The 14,825-nt window shown below is 44.6% G+C and overlaps 2 non-coding genes across 2 annotated transcripts; both read right to left on the reverse strand.

Moving 5' to 3' along the window:
• Positions 1–4,971: 4,971 nt before the first annotated feature.
• LOC130987233 (small nucleolar RNA R71) lies at positions 4,972–5,077 on the reverse strand. Its single transcript, XR_009089626.1, has one exon. It is a non-coding gene; the product is annotated as a small nucleolar RNA R71 (small nucleolar RNA).
• An 8,694-nt stretch (positions 5,078–13,771) lies between these two features.
• LOC130987234 (small nucleolar RNA R71) lies at positions 13,772–13,877 on the reverse strand. The gene has a single exon (XR_009089627.1). It is a non-coding gene; the product is annotated as a small nucleolar RNA R71 (small nucleolar RNA).
• Positions 13,878–14,825: the final 948 nt, after the last annotated feature.

Raw genomic sequence — 14,825 nt, forward strand, 5'->3', positions numbered from 1 at the left:
AATGGTTCTGAGGTGTTGAGCACCTTCTGGAGCAGGGGAGAGTTGAGCTGGGGCGGCTTCTGCGCGTTCAACTCGAACTTCAGCAACTGGAGTTCCCCCTTGACTGATGCCATCTGCATTGGCTCCAGTCTGAACTTCAGACCTTTGGTTGATCTTCTGATACTGAAGCATCTCAGCATCTTCATCTTTGCCAGGTCCCCACACCAAAACAGTAGAGGGCTCGATGTTGTGGATTTCAGCTTTGGAACCTTCAGCGATCTGAACATACTTTTCAGCATCTTGTTCCCTGAAACCATCTGTAGACTCATCAAAGATCACATGAGGTGTTTCTTCAACACAAAGAGTTTGAGTATTAAACACTCGATAGGCTTTGCTTGAACGTTCTGTTCCAGAGTATCCAAGGAAGACTCCTGGATCAGCCTTGCTATCGAAAGTGTTCAACCTCTTCTTATCATTGTTGTGTATGAAACACTTAGAACCGAAAGCATGAAAGTAGGCAATCGATGGCTTTCTGTTCTTCCATAACTCGTATGGAGTTCTTCCATGTCTCTGAGTGAGGAAGGAGCGATTCTGTGTGTAGCATGCGTTGTTGACTGCTTCGGCCCAAAACTTCAAGGGGAGTTTTGACTCGGCTAGCATCGTCCTTGCTGCTTCCTTTAGAGACCGGTTTCTTCTTTCTGCAACTCCGTTCTGCTGTGGAGTTCTTGCTGCAGAAGTTTGATGACTGATTCCTTGTTCATCACAATACTTACGAATGACAGTATTAAGGAACTCAGTCCCACGATCTGATCTGATGCTGATGATGTTGATTTCCTTTTCAACGCTCAGTCTTCTCAGCAGCTTTGACAGTTCCTCCAGTGTCTCTTTCTTCTTGAAGAGAAAGATAACCCAAGTATATCGTGAATAATCATCCACAACTACTAAGGTGTACTTTCTACCGTTGTAGCTTTTTGGAGTGATCGGGCCAAACAGATCCATGTGAAGTAGATGCAGAATCCTTCCAGAGGAGTGTCCTGATTTTGACTTGAATGACGTCCGCGTCTGCTTTCCTCTGAGGCATGCTTCACATTCTTGCTTCTTCTGGAACACAATAGAAGGAAGACCTTCTACCAGTTGATGTTTAGCAAGTTTGTTGATCGTCTTGAAGTTGAGATGGTTGAGTCTCTTGTGCCATAGCCAATTGAGCTCCGAGCTGCTCTTGCTGATGAGACACGTTTCTGCTGGGCTGTCTTCCCAAGAAACGACGTAGAGACTTCCTTGTCTGAATCCTTTCAGAACCACCTTCTTTTGATTGTTTCTAACAGTGAATTCATCCTTCTTGATCTTCACTGTGAAACCACTGTCACAAAATTGACTCACAGACAACAGATTATGTTTAAGACCAGAAACAAAGCTAACATTACTGATACTGGCGTTACCCATGTTGAGCACACCGTAGCCTTTTGTTTCTCCGATTGAGTTGTCTCCGAATGCAACTTTGGATCCAGCTTTCTCAACATACTGAGATAGATATTCTTTGTAGCCCGTCATCTTCTTCGAACAACCACTATCCAGATACCACGTTCTGATTGAAGCTTTGACCTCTTCCTTCTTTTTGTGTTTCCTGACATTGACCTGCAAGGAAGAGTTGCTTCAGGCACCCAATCAAGCTTTGGGTCCTTCGATGTTAGCTCGAGTTCCCTTTGGAACCCATATCTGCTTCAGAGTTGGTCTGGCTGATCTCTTGCGCTTGGTTGAATGTCTGATTGACGTTGTTGGCGCTTCAGGTGGCACATGAGCATTCTTCTGTTGAGAAATCCTTTTGAAGGCCTCACTCTTGTAGCAGTTCTGTCTGATGAGTGGTTGAGGTCTTCTTTGCTCGGCAAAGTATCTTTCCTGAGATACTCGAGTCTTTGCAGACTATTGGAGACTTGGCTGATGTCCAGTAGCTTGTTGTCGTGGATGACTCTTGGCTCGTCTGGACTCAGCATTGCTTGGTCTCCATGGATGCTGTTCCTTCTGAAACTGAACTGAGGATGTCAATTTCTGACTGATGTGGCCTTTCTTCCCCCTGGATTGATGAGGAAGATTCTTCTTGGCTTCTGATGTTCCTTCCCTGATCTTTGACTGAAATTTGCTTTCCAGTCTTCTCAATAGAATGATCTGGTTGGGGGCCTCCTTAGCTCGTCTGAAGCTTCGTGGAGGAGGAACATTTGATCTAGCCATCAGTCTGCGCTTGCGAACTTCATCCATATCATGATCTCTTGATTCTTCTGAGGTTGTGATTTCAGAAGGATCGTCCTTTGAGATGATCATGGTATCCTTTCCTTTGACAGCTGCAACCTTTCCTCCGATGCTGTTGACCAGTCCTTTCGATGGAAAGTTGCTCATCATGGGAGACTGCATCATGCAGTTCTTGACTGTTTCTTCCAGCTTGTGATTGAGCCTCTTGATTTCATGAGATGCTATTTCACATTCTGAGTTGGAGATTCTGAGCTCTTCTTCCAGTCGGCTGTTCTCCATGATTAGCTGATCAAGACAAGTTTCATCCGGAAAGTAGATGATTGTCTGATTCTTAGCTCGTTCATCATTGATCTCCTTGTCCATATTCTGATTCTGCTTGAGGAGATCTTCGAACATTTTCCTCAGCTGACAGTGATCAGTCATGAGCTGATCAAACTCGTCAGTTTCATCGGATGAGCTATGATTTATGCTTAATTGTGCTAAATTTTGGGGTTTATATAAGCTTTAGTTTAAGAGAATCTTCTGGAAATTGGTGCGTTTTATGGCTTGTTTGATGCTTCGCATGAGGATTAGGTTTTTAGATGGAAGAATATAATTTTGGAGATTTCGGGGCTAAAGAGGGTGTTTTTAGCATAACTCTGTAGCCAGACCAGAGAAGTCAGCCGAAGACCCGCGTCAGAGAAACCAATCTCCAGAGCAGCGAAATCACCAGCCATAGCAGTGTGATCAATCGCCAGAGGAGCAGAGAAATCAGAGGAATCGAATCGCCAGAGGAATCACCCGTCAGAGAAGTCGCTAGTCAGAGGAATCGAGAAGCCAGAGCAGAGGAATCACCTATTCCTCTGCCGAGAAGCGTCAGCATCAGAGAAGTAAAGTCCAGCGCTCAATAGTCAGACCAGCCAGAGAAATCGCCGTTACTCTGGCGATAGCAGAGAATTCACCGTTCCTCTGTCGAACCATTTCTCTGGCGAGGTCAGGGAAATCATCCATTCATCTAGCGAGAGCTGCGAAGTTGGCGAGAGTAGGAGTGTTTTCCAGAAGCGTGCATCCAGCTGGAAGTTGCCTTATTTTGCACGATTCTATTGCCTTTAGAATTCTTCTTTGCATGGCAACTTCCGTGGTGATCCTTAAGAATTTGAAGTCTATAAATAGGGCCATACTTTTCATTGTAATAATCAATCATACTTTGCCCTAGTTTTAGACGCCATCTTGGACATCTGTTGGCATCCGAAGCTTAGGATTTACTTGCTTTCTTAGTGCTTTCATAGTTTCGAGTTTTCATTGTTCTAGTTAGTTTCAATTTAGTTTTGTTTAGTTTTAATTCTTGGATTGTGATTGCGTGACACAATTACATGTTCAAGACGTTTACGGTATTTCGTATTTCAATTCAATTTATTTTGTTTAATCATGTTTACGTTTTTCATTCATGTTTATGCTTTCTTTTTAATTATGCAATTTAAATTATGCACTTTAGTTTAACGCCTAGATTAGTTGGTTTTTAATTTATAAGTATTTAATTTCTTAAGTTAGGTTTAATTTAAGTTCTTTAAAATCTTGCCTAGGGTTTAATAGTTTAATTCGCCTAGTTTAATTTTAAGTTCGGTTTTTACTTAAGTTTTTAATTCTAAGTTTTAGTTTAATAATCAATCTCTTTACTGCTTTCTTTATTGTTTTTCCTGCGATACTACTAAAAGCCCTTAAAGACTTTCCTTGAGAGATGACATTGGGTCAACTTACCATCACTAGAATGTCCTTGTTCTATTGCAAGTCAACTTAGAGGTGTTTCTAGTTGAGTCAAATTTTTGGCGCCGTTGCCGGGGAAAGTTTTAGGCGTTTTAGTTGTGTCGTTTTTAATTGCTTTATTTAATTTCTGTTTTTAAGTTTCTTCCACTCGGTGCGTTTAATCCGTTTGTTCAGTGTTGTGCATGCAGGGACGCCGTAGTCTTAAAGGCAAATTGGTGTCTCCTTTGCATAGTACGAGCGAAGGGATTTTCAGGAAGAATAGCTGCAAGGGAGTGATCGGGAACGACAGAGCAGAGGGGTCAAACTCCAGTTTTGACGGAGAAACACGTGACAAAACTGAAGATTTCTTCTCTGACTCTGAACCTGAAGTTCCAGAGCAGACTGTAGAAGAGGAAGAAGCCAGCTTTGCCAAGTCCTACTCTGATTCTGAACTACCCGAGCAGAGCGAAGGAGAGGAGGAACTAGATTCGCAAGCCAGCTCTGACTCGGAGCCTTCAGAGAAGTCAACGAGAGAGGACGCCAGCTCTGCCGATACAGAGCACACGACAGCCACGGCAAAACACACTAAAGAGGAGGAGGCCAGCTCCGCCAATTTTTGCACCAAGCAGAATTTAAACAAGGAAAAGAAGGAGATGGCCAAGAACACGGAATATATGGGAGACTTCACCAGGCCGGTAATTGGAGATACCAACACATCGGCAATCGTGCTTCCCGCTGCTGTGAGAAACTACAATCTCAAACCTAATGATTCGAATCTGCTGCCGGTGTTCCACGGGATGCCAAGCAAGGATGCGCTGCAATTCATCCGGGATTTTTGCACACAAGTGCAAACAATCCCTCTACTTACTCTTACAGAGGATCAACTCAAGCTCAAGTGCTTCCCCTACGCACTTAAAGACCGGGCGAGGACGTGGATGCTATCTCTGCCGCCCAACTCTATCACTACGTGGGGAGATGCTTGTGAAAAATTCATGCTGAAATACTACCCAAGTCACAAGACACAGGAGCTGAGAACGAAAATAATGGAGTTCACCCAAGGAGCGGACGAACCTTTGCATGAAGCTTGGGAAAGATATGAAGAACTCATCCGCCAATGCCCTCAACATCAGTTCACTAATGTCATGTTGATGCAGTTCTTCTACGATGGGTTAGTACAAACTGCCCAATTTATGGTGGATAGCACGGCAGGAGGAAACATAGCTCGGAAGACAGCTGCAGACCTGAAAGAAATTTTCAAGACCTTGGCCGAAAGCTCCCAACAGAAGTCCGTCCGTGGAAGAAGAGTTGAAGCCAGTGCTGTGACAAATCAGTTCGAGATGCAGCAACAATTGGCTTCGATCATGCGAGAAGTTCAACAGCTCAAGATGGAAAAGATGGAAAATTCTCCAGTTCAGAGCTCAGCGCCGCCGATGATAACTCAACCGAATCCAGCTCTGCCAATGTCAACTCCGCAGAACCCAGCCATACATTATGTTGAGCCGTGTGGTATCTGTGGAGATTTCAGCCATGGAGCTAATGAGTGCCATAGAATGGGAGAGTTTACCCCGGAAGGACAAGCTGAGGTCTATGCAGCACAAGGATTCCAAACCTACAATCAAGTGCAGAACAGACCATATGGCCAGAGCATGAATCAAGGTCCACAAAATATCGTTGGAGGATGGAGGAGTCAGCCGAATGGAGGATGGGGAAATCAAAATTTTGGGGGGAATCAATTCCGTCGACCACCCCAGATGGGCTATCAACAACAACAGTATTTCCCACCACCGCAGGGGCCTTCTCAACCATACAGACCACAATACCAACAACAGCAATCCATTCCGCAACAGAATGCGCCGTCGATTCCACCACAAAAATCCACGCTCGAAGAAACACTGCAAGCCTTTATGGAGATGAGCAAACAAAGTATAGAGTCTCAAGCTTCTACTATCAAAAGGCTCGAGACTACGGTTGGACAACTTTTCGGTGCCTTGAATCAAATCCAACAACAACAGCAACCCGGGAAGTTTCATGGTCAACCTGCTCAGACGCATCAAGCTCTTGCTGTAACTGTTCTTCGCAGTGGTAAGATGGTGGATAACAAAGTGGAGGTTCCTAATTTGACCAGTGCAGAGCAGCCGAACTCTACCTTGACCAGCGCAGAGCAGCCAAGCTCTACCGTGACCAGAGCAGAGCTGCCGAGTTCTGTCCAGCCTAGACCAGAGTTGCCGAGCTTAGCGCTGACCAGCCCGACTGATGGAAAGACGGCAGACAAGCAAAAGGAAGGAGAGAAGGAGAAGGAGGTCAAGCTCCACAAGGCTACTGCACCATATCGACCACCGATTCCTTTTCCGAACAGATTGAGAAACGAGAAGCAGGACCGTCAGTTTGAAGAATTCTACAACATGTTGGCCAAGGTAAATGTGAATTTGCCTCTTCTTGATGTGATCCAAAATGTGCCTGCATATGTGAAATTCTTCAAGGAATTGGCACCCAACAAAAGAAGGTTCGGTGACAATGAGAAGGTGTTGGTCTCCGAAGTTGCAAACGCAATCATGCAGCAATCTTTGCCACCCAAGCAACGCAATCCAGGTAGTTTTGTGATTAATATTGCTTTGGGAAATGGTAAGGAAGCCACGGGTATGTTGGATCTGGGGGCTGGGATTAACTTGATGCCTTACTCTATTTATCAACAATTAGAGTTAGGTAATTTAAAATCTACTCGCATGTGCCTCCAACTCGCTGATAGGTCCGTCAGGTATCCCCGTGGTATAGTAGAAGATATCCTAGTTAGAGTCGGGGGTCTGATAGTGCCCGTTGATTTTGTCGTACTGGAGATTGGGGATGTGCACGAGAATGGTAGAGATCATACTTTGCTATTAGGAAGGCCCTTTATGGCGACCACTAACACGTTGATTGATGTAAAAAATGGAACTATTAAAATGTCAGTGTTGGGGGAGTCGGTGTCTTTCTCGGTGCATGAAAATCGGGCTATGCCTTCGGACAACCTTATGAATGAATGCTCATATATAGATGCTATTAATGGCTTGGTTGAGAAGGTATTTTTACAGGAGCAGGAATGCGAGGAGTTTGCGCTGGATCAGCAGACATGGAAGAACTAGCTCGGGAAGCTGAAGAGTTCGGCGCTGCTCTGTCACGGGAGCTTCGCTGCTCTAACTTCAGCCCTGGCAGCGCTGACCTGCCCAGCAGCCCTGTACTGCCCAAACCTGCATGGCCCAGCTTAGAGGAGGAACAGGTGGGGGCAAAGAAACCAGCACTCGAATTGAAGGAACTCCCAACCAATCTCAAGTACGTCTTTTTAGAAGACGGAAATGAGAAGGCAGTCATCATCTCGTCTACTCTGACTCAAGAGCAAGAAGCGGCGCTGCTCGAGGTGTTGAAGAGAAACAAAGCAGCGCTAGGATGGAGCATAGGTGACATACGTAGCATTAGTCCAGCCACATGCATGCACAGGATCAACCTAGAGGAAGGAGCTACACCCAAGCGAGATGCCCAGCGACGCTTGAACCCTATGCTGATGGAGGTTGTGCGCAAGGAAATCCTTAAGCTTCTTGCCGAAGGGATTATCTATTCAGTTGCCGATAGTGAGTGGGTGAGCCCGGTGCATGTCGTGCCAAAGAAAGGAGGAATGACGGTTGTGCGCAATGACAAGATGGAGTTTACCGACGCGCCCTACCACGGGATGGCGGATGTGCGTCGACTACAGAAAACTCAATGCCGTCACCAAAAATGATCACTTTCCTCTTCCTTTTGTTGATCAAATGTTAGACCGTTTAGCAGGACATGATTTTTATTGTTTTCTAGATGGTTTGTCAGGATACTACCAAATCGCAATCGCACCGGAAGATCAAGTCAAGACTGCATTCACCACGCCTTTTGGGACATTTGCATGGAAGAGGATGCCGTTCGGATTGTGCAATGCACCCGGGACGTTTCAACGATGCATGATGTCCATATTCTCTGATATGATTGGTAAATGCGTGGAGGTTTTTATGGATGATTTTTCGGTTTTTGGGCAGTCTTTTCATGATTGTTTAACTAAGATTGATGTTGTGTTGAAAAGGTGTATTGAAAGTGGCCTAACTTTGAGTTGGGAAAAGAGTCATTTCATGGTTACTCGTGGGATTGTCTTGGGTCATGTGGTGTCTAAGCATGGACTAGAGGTCGACAGAGCTAAGGTGGAGGTAATCCAAAAGTTGCCACCCCCTATTGATGTCAAAGGGATTAGGAGTTTCTTAGGTCACGCCGGTTTTTATCGACGTTTCATTAAAGATTTCTCTAAAATTAGCCAACCTCTATGCAAACTGCTAGCTCAGGATGTTCCTTTTAATTTCGATGACTCTTGCATGCATGCCTTTGAAATATTGAAACTTAAGTTGAGCTCTGCCCCGGTTGTAATTGCGCCTGATTGGTCATTGCCCTTTGAGATTATGTGTGATGCGTCTAACTCTGCTGTAGGAGCGGTGCTAGGTCAGCGTGTGGATAAGATGTTACGTGTGATTTACTATGCTAGTTTAACTCTGAATAGTGCACAAGTAAATTACACCACTACTGAAAAAGAGATGCTTGCTGTGGTCTTTGCCTTAGATAAATTTCGAGCATACATCATTGGGTCTAAGGTCATTGTCCATAGTGACCATGCTGCACTTCGATACTTGATGACTAAACCTCAGGCTAAAGCTCGTCTCATTCGTTGGGTCTTACTGTTGCAAGAGTTTGATGTAGAGATCAGGGATAGGAGAGGGAGCGAGAATCACGTAGCTGACCACCTTTCCCGATTGGATAAGAATCTGATAGAATCGAGTCTCAATTGCATCCCTGAATCTTTTCTTTTTGAGCATACATATGCATTAACCCTTGATAAGAGCAGCACTGCCGAGATCCACTCTGCCCATGCCAGAGCAGAGGAGTCGAATACCAGAGCAGAGGAGTCGGTACCAGAGCAGAGGAGCCGACATCTCCAGCGCAGAGTCGAAGACAGCTCTACTCTGACCAGCTCTACCGAACTCAGCGCTGTTCAGAGCAGCCCTGCGAGTGCCGAGCCCTGGTATGCAGATATTGTCAATTACTTAGTTTGTGGTATTCTACGGCCTGAGCTGACATCGCAGGAAAGAAAGAGATTTTTAGCTCAAAGCAGACACTATTATTGGGAGATTCCTCACCTTTTCAAGCTTGGAAAGGATGATGTCATTCGACGGTGTGTGCCGACAGAGGAGCAACAACAAGTGTTAAAAATGTGCCATGAGGATCATTGTGGTGGACACTTTGGGGGACAGAAAACAGCACATAAAATTCTTCAATCTGGTTTGTTTTGGCCTTCCATTTTCAAAGATGCACACACCTTCACTCTTGCTTGCGATCGGTGTCAGAGAGTAGGAAATATTGGCCGCAGGAATGAGATGCCCCTCCAAAGTATTTTAATTGTCGAAATTTTCGATGTGTGGGGCATTGATTTCATGGGGCCATTTCCTACTTCGCATGGGTTTCAATATATTTTACTTGCTGTAGATTACGTGTCCAAATGGGTTGAGGCTATCCCCACGCGGACATGTGATGCTAATGTGGTGCTTAAGTTTGTGCAAGAGAACATTCTTTCTAGATTCGGATTTCCTAGAGCTATCATTAGCGATGGAGGCAAGCACTTCTGCAATAAGTTGTTTGCAAAACTTATGAAGAAGAATGGGATCACGCACAAGGTTGCAACACCATATCATCCACAAACCTCTGGACAAGCCGAGACGAGCAATCGGCAAATCAAGGGGATTTTGGAGAAAACGGTGCAGCCCTCGCGCAAGGACTGGTCCGCAAAGTTGAATGACGCTCTCTGGGCATACCGAACTGCCTTCAAGGGCGTGCTTGGGATGAGTCCATACCGTTTAGTATACGGCAAGGCTTGCCATCTGCCGGTGGAGATAGAGCACAAAGCTTATTGGGCGATCAAAGCTGCCAACTATGACTTGGACTCTGCCGTGAAGCAGCGCACACTGCAAATGGAGAAGTTAGATGAGCTACGCAATGAGGCATATGAGAATGCGAGGATCTTCAAGGACAAAGTGAAGCGACTCCATGACCGCCGTATCTGCCATAAGAAGCTTTGCCCCGGGATGAAGGTGCTCTTATTCAATTCTCGACTGAAGTTGTTCCCGGGTAAGCTGAAATCTCGATGGAGTGGTCCGTTTTTACTTAAGGAAGTGTTTGAGCATGGTGCCGTTGAGCTATTCAATGAAAACACGAAGGAGAGTTTCAGAGTGAATGGCCATCGAGTGAAACCATACTACGAGCACCAGAGTCAGATTATGGAAGTGGAGTCTCAAGCTCTGCACAACCCTTGCTGAAGTTCAGATCTGAAGTCGGGCTGGAGACTCTAACTCTAGCGCTTGGTGGGAGGCAACCCACCGTTGGTTTGTTTTTAGTTTTTGTTTTTCTTTGTTTTTAGTTGGGTGTTTCGTGTCTTTCCTAAGTTTTGGTTGCTTTGCGGATACTATGATGCTTGGTGAGCATGTCTTATTTTCAGCGCTGAAATTCTCATACAGCCACCAGCGCTGCTGCACCTTTCCGCACTGCACTTCACCACCACTGTCCTTCTCACCGCTGCAACACTCCGCTCTGCCACAGCTAGCGAATCCCCATCTCACCACCTCGCACGATGCTTCAGTGTCTCAATGCCGATAATCAGGGACGTATCCTCAACTCTTCTTATTTCTTTTTGTGCCCTGAGGACATGGCATGCTTTAAGTGTGGGGGAGGGGGTGTTTTGTTGTGCTTATATTTTCAATTGGGCGAGATTAGTCTTTCTATGCTTAGTTTTTGGTCTCGAATCTTGCTAATTTTTATGAATTTGTGGAAGAGTAGATGGTTTTCGATGCGAATTTCGGGTTTGTGAATGAATGGTGGTTATTCTTGATATATGTTTCTTGTTTGTGCAATGAATTATGAGTTTTGTTGCAACATGATTGTAAGTTAGTAAAACGTGATTTGTCCGATAGATGCTAGAAGGAGTGTTGTCATTGTGATTGCCTACGATCATATCTTATCTGTGAAATGTGAAAAATGTTGGACGAATTGCCAACTTCAAAGCAGCCAGCTCTGAAACATCTGGCCTGTTCTGAAACGTGACAGCTCTGAGTCTCTGCTCCTCTAGTTCAACTATGAGCATGGGAAACCACGTGAAAAGACTTTGGATTACATCCAAATGGTTTTATTTCATGAATTATGGCTCAACTGTCGAAAATCTTAAGCACAAAAAGTGTGAAAAATGGTGATATTGATTATAAAGGCGATCACATTAGGGAATTTACTTCTAGCGAAGAATTGGGTCTGATCGAATTACTTGCATTACTCTTTTGTTGCTTCTTAAACTTTGAATTACTTGCATGATCGAGAAAATGTGTGTTGATTGTAAAATCTGGAATTGACTTGTGAATGTTTGGATTGGAAATTAGCATTGTTGAAATCAATCTCTTCCTATGATTCATATGGATTTTGCTTGAGGACAAGCAAAAGGCTAAGTGTGGGGGGGTTGATTTATGCTTAATTGTGCTAAATTTTGGGGTTTATATAAGCTTTATTTTAAGAGAATCTTCTGGAAATTGGTGCGTTTTATGGCTTGTTTGATGCTTCGCATGAGGATTAGGTTTTTAGATGGAAGAATATAATTTTGGAGATTTCGGGGCTAAAGAGGGTGTTTTTAGCATAACTTTGTAGCCAGACCAGAGAAGTCAGCCGAAGACCCGCGTCAGAGAAACCAATCTCCAGAGCAGCGAAATCACCAGCCATAGCAGTGGAATCAATCGCCAGAGGAGCAGAGAAATCAGAGGAATCGAATCGCCAGAGGAATCACCCGTCAGAGAAGTCGCTAGTCAGAGGAATCGAGAAGCCAGAGCAGAGGAATCACCTATTCCTCTGCCGAGAAGCGTCAGCATCAGAGAAGTAAAGTCCAGCGCTCAATAGTCAGACCAGTCAGAGAAATCGCCGTTACTCTGGCGATAGCAGAGAATTCACCGTTTCTCTGTCGAACCATTTCTCTGGCGAGGTCAGGGAAATCATCCATTCCTCTAGCGAGAGCTGCGAAGTTGGCGAGAGTAGGAGTGTTTTCCAGAAGCGTGCATCCAGCTGGAAGTTGCCTTATTTTGCACGATTCTATTGCCTTTAGAATTCTTCTTTGCATGGCAACTTCCGTGGTGATCCTTAAGAATTTGAAGTCTATAAATAGGGCCATACTTTTCATTGTAATAATCAATCATACTTTGCCCTAGTTTTAGACGCCATCTTGGACATCTGTTGGCATCCGAAGCTTAGGATTTACTTGCTTTCTTAGTGCTTTCATAGTTTCGAGTTTTCATTGTTCTAGTTAGTTTCAATTTAGTTTTGTTTAGTTTTAATTCTTGGATTGTGATTGCGTGACACAATTACATGTTCAAGACGTTTACGGTATTTCGTATTTCAATTCAATTTATTTTGTTTAATCATGTTTACGTTTTTCATTCATGTTTATGCTTTCTTTTTAATTATGCAATTTAAATTATGCACTTTAGTTTAACGCCTAGATTAGTTGGTTTTTAATTTATAAGTATTTAATTTCTTAAGTTAGGTTTAATTTAAGTTCTTTAAAATCTTGCCTAGGGTTTAATAGTTTAATTCGCCTAGTTTAATTTTAAATTCGGTTTTTACTTAAGTTTTTAATTCTAAGTTTTAGTTTAATAATCAATCTCTTTACTGCTTTCTTTATTGTTTTTCCTGCGATACTACTAAAAGCCCTTAAAGACTTTCCTTGAGAGATGACACTGGGTTAACTTACCATCACTAGAATGTCCTTGTTCTATTGCAAGTCAACTTAGAGGTGTTTCTAGTTTAGTCAAATTTTTGGCGCCGTTGCCGGGGAAAGTTTTAGGCGTTTTAGTTGTGTCGTTTTTACTTGCTTTATTTAATTTCTGTTTTTAAGTTTCTTCCACTCGGTGCGTTTAATCCGTTTGTTCAGTGTTGTGCATGCAGGGACGACGTAGTCTTAAAGGCAAATTGGTGTCTCCTTTGCATAGTACGAGCGAAGGGATTTTCAGGAAGAATAGCTGCAAGGGAGTGATCGGGAACGACAGAGCAGAGGGGTCAAACTCCAGTTCTGACGGAGAAACACGTGACAAAACTGAAGATTTCTTCTCTGACTCTGAACCTGAAGTTCCAGAGCAGACTGTAGAAGAGGAAGAAGCCAGCTCTGCCAAGTCCTACTCTGATTCTGAACTACCCGAGCAGAGCGAAGGAGAGGAGGAACTAGATTCGCCAGCCAGCTCTGACTCGGAGCCTTCAGAGAAGTCAACGAGAGAGGACGCCAGCTCTGCCGATACAGAGCACACGACAGCCACGGCAAAACACACTAAAGAGGAGGAGGCCAGCTCCGCCAATTTTTGCACCAAGCAGAATTTAAACAAGGAAAAGAAGGAGATGGCCAAGAACACGGAATATATGGGAGACTTCACCAGGCCGGTAATTGGAGATACCAACACGTCGGCAATCGTGCTTCCCGCTGCTGTGAGAAACTACAATCTCAAACCTAATGATTCGAATCTGCTGCCGGTGTTCCACGGGATGCCAAGCAAGGATGCGCTGCAATTCATCCGGGATTTTTGCACACTAGTGCAAACAATCCCTCTACTTACTCTTACAGAGGATCAACTCAAGCTCAAGTGCTTCCCCTACGCACTTAAAGACCGGGCGAGGACGTGGATGCTATCTCTGCCGCCCAACTCTATCACTACGTGGGGAGATGCTTGTGAAAAATTCATGCTGAAATACTACCCAAGTCACAAGACACAGGAGCTGAGAACGAAAATAATGGAGTTCACCCAAGGAGCGGACGAACCTTTGCATGAAGCTTGGGAAAGATATGAAGAACTCATCCGCCAATGCCCTCAACATCAGTTCACTAATGTCATGTTGATGCAGTTCTTCTACGATGGGTTAGTACAAACTGCCCAATTTATGGTGGATAGCACGGCAGGAGGAAACATAGCTCGGAAGACAGCTGCAGACCTGAAAGAAATTTTCAAGACCTTGGCCGAAAGCTCCCAACAGAAGTCCGTCCGTGGAAGAAGAGTTGAAGCCAGTGCTGTGACAAATCAGTTCGAGATGCAGCAACAATTGGCTTCGATCATGCGAGAAGTTCAACAGCTCAAGATGGAAAAGATGGAAAATTCTCCAGTTCAGAGCTCAGCGCCGCCGATGATAACTCAACCGAATCCAGCTCTGCCAATGTCAACTCCGCAGAACCCAGCCATACATTATGTTGAGCCGTGTGGTATCTGTGGAGATTTCAGCCATGGAGCTAATGAGTGCCATAGAATGGGAGAGTTTACCCCGGAAGGACAAGCTGAGGTCTATGCAGCACAAGGATTCCAAACCTACAATCAAGTGCAGAACAGACCATATGGCCAGAGCATGAATCAAGGTCCACAAAATATCGTTGGAGGATGGAGGAGTCAGCCGAATGGAGGATGGGGAAATCAAAATTTTGGGGGGAATCAATTCCGTCGACCACCCCAGATGGGCTATCAACAACAACAGTATTTCCCACCACCGCAGGGGCCTTCTCAACCATACAGACCACAATACCAACAACAGCAATCCATTCCGCAACAGAATGCGCCGTCGATTCCACCACAAAAATCCACGCTCGAAGAAACACTGCAAGCCTTTATGGAGATGAGCAAACAAAGTATAGAGTCTCAAGCTTCTACGATCAAAAGGCTCGAGACTACGGTTGGACAACTTTCCGGTGCCTTGAATCAAATCCAACAACAACAGCAACCCGGGAAGTTTCATGGTCAACCTGCTCAGACGCATCAAGCTCTTGCTGTAACTGTTCTTCGCAG

The sequence above is a fragment of the Salvia miltiorrhiza genome, chromosome 5 (genome assembly GCF_028751815.1).
Source record: "Salvia miltiorrhiza cultivar Shanhuang (shh) chromosome 5, IMPLAD_Smil_shh, whole genome shotgun sequence".
NCBI lineage: Eukaryota > Viridiplantae > Streptophyta > Magnoliopsida > Lamiales > Lamiaceae > Salvia > Salvia miltiorrhiza.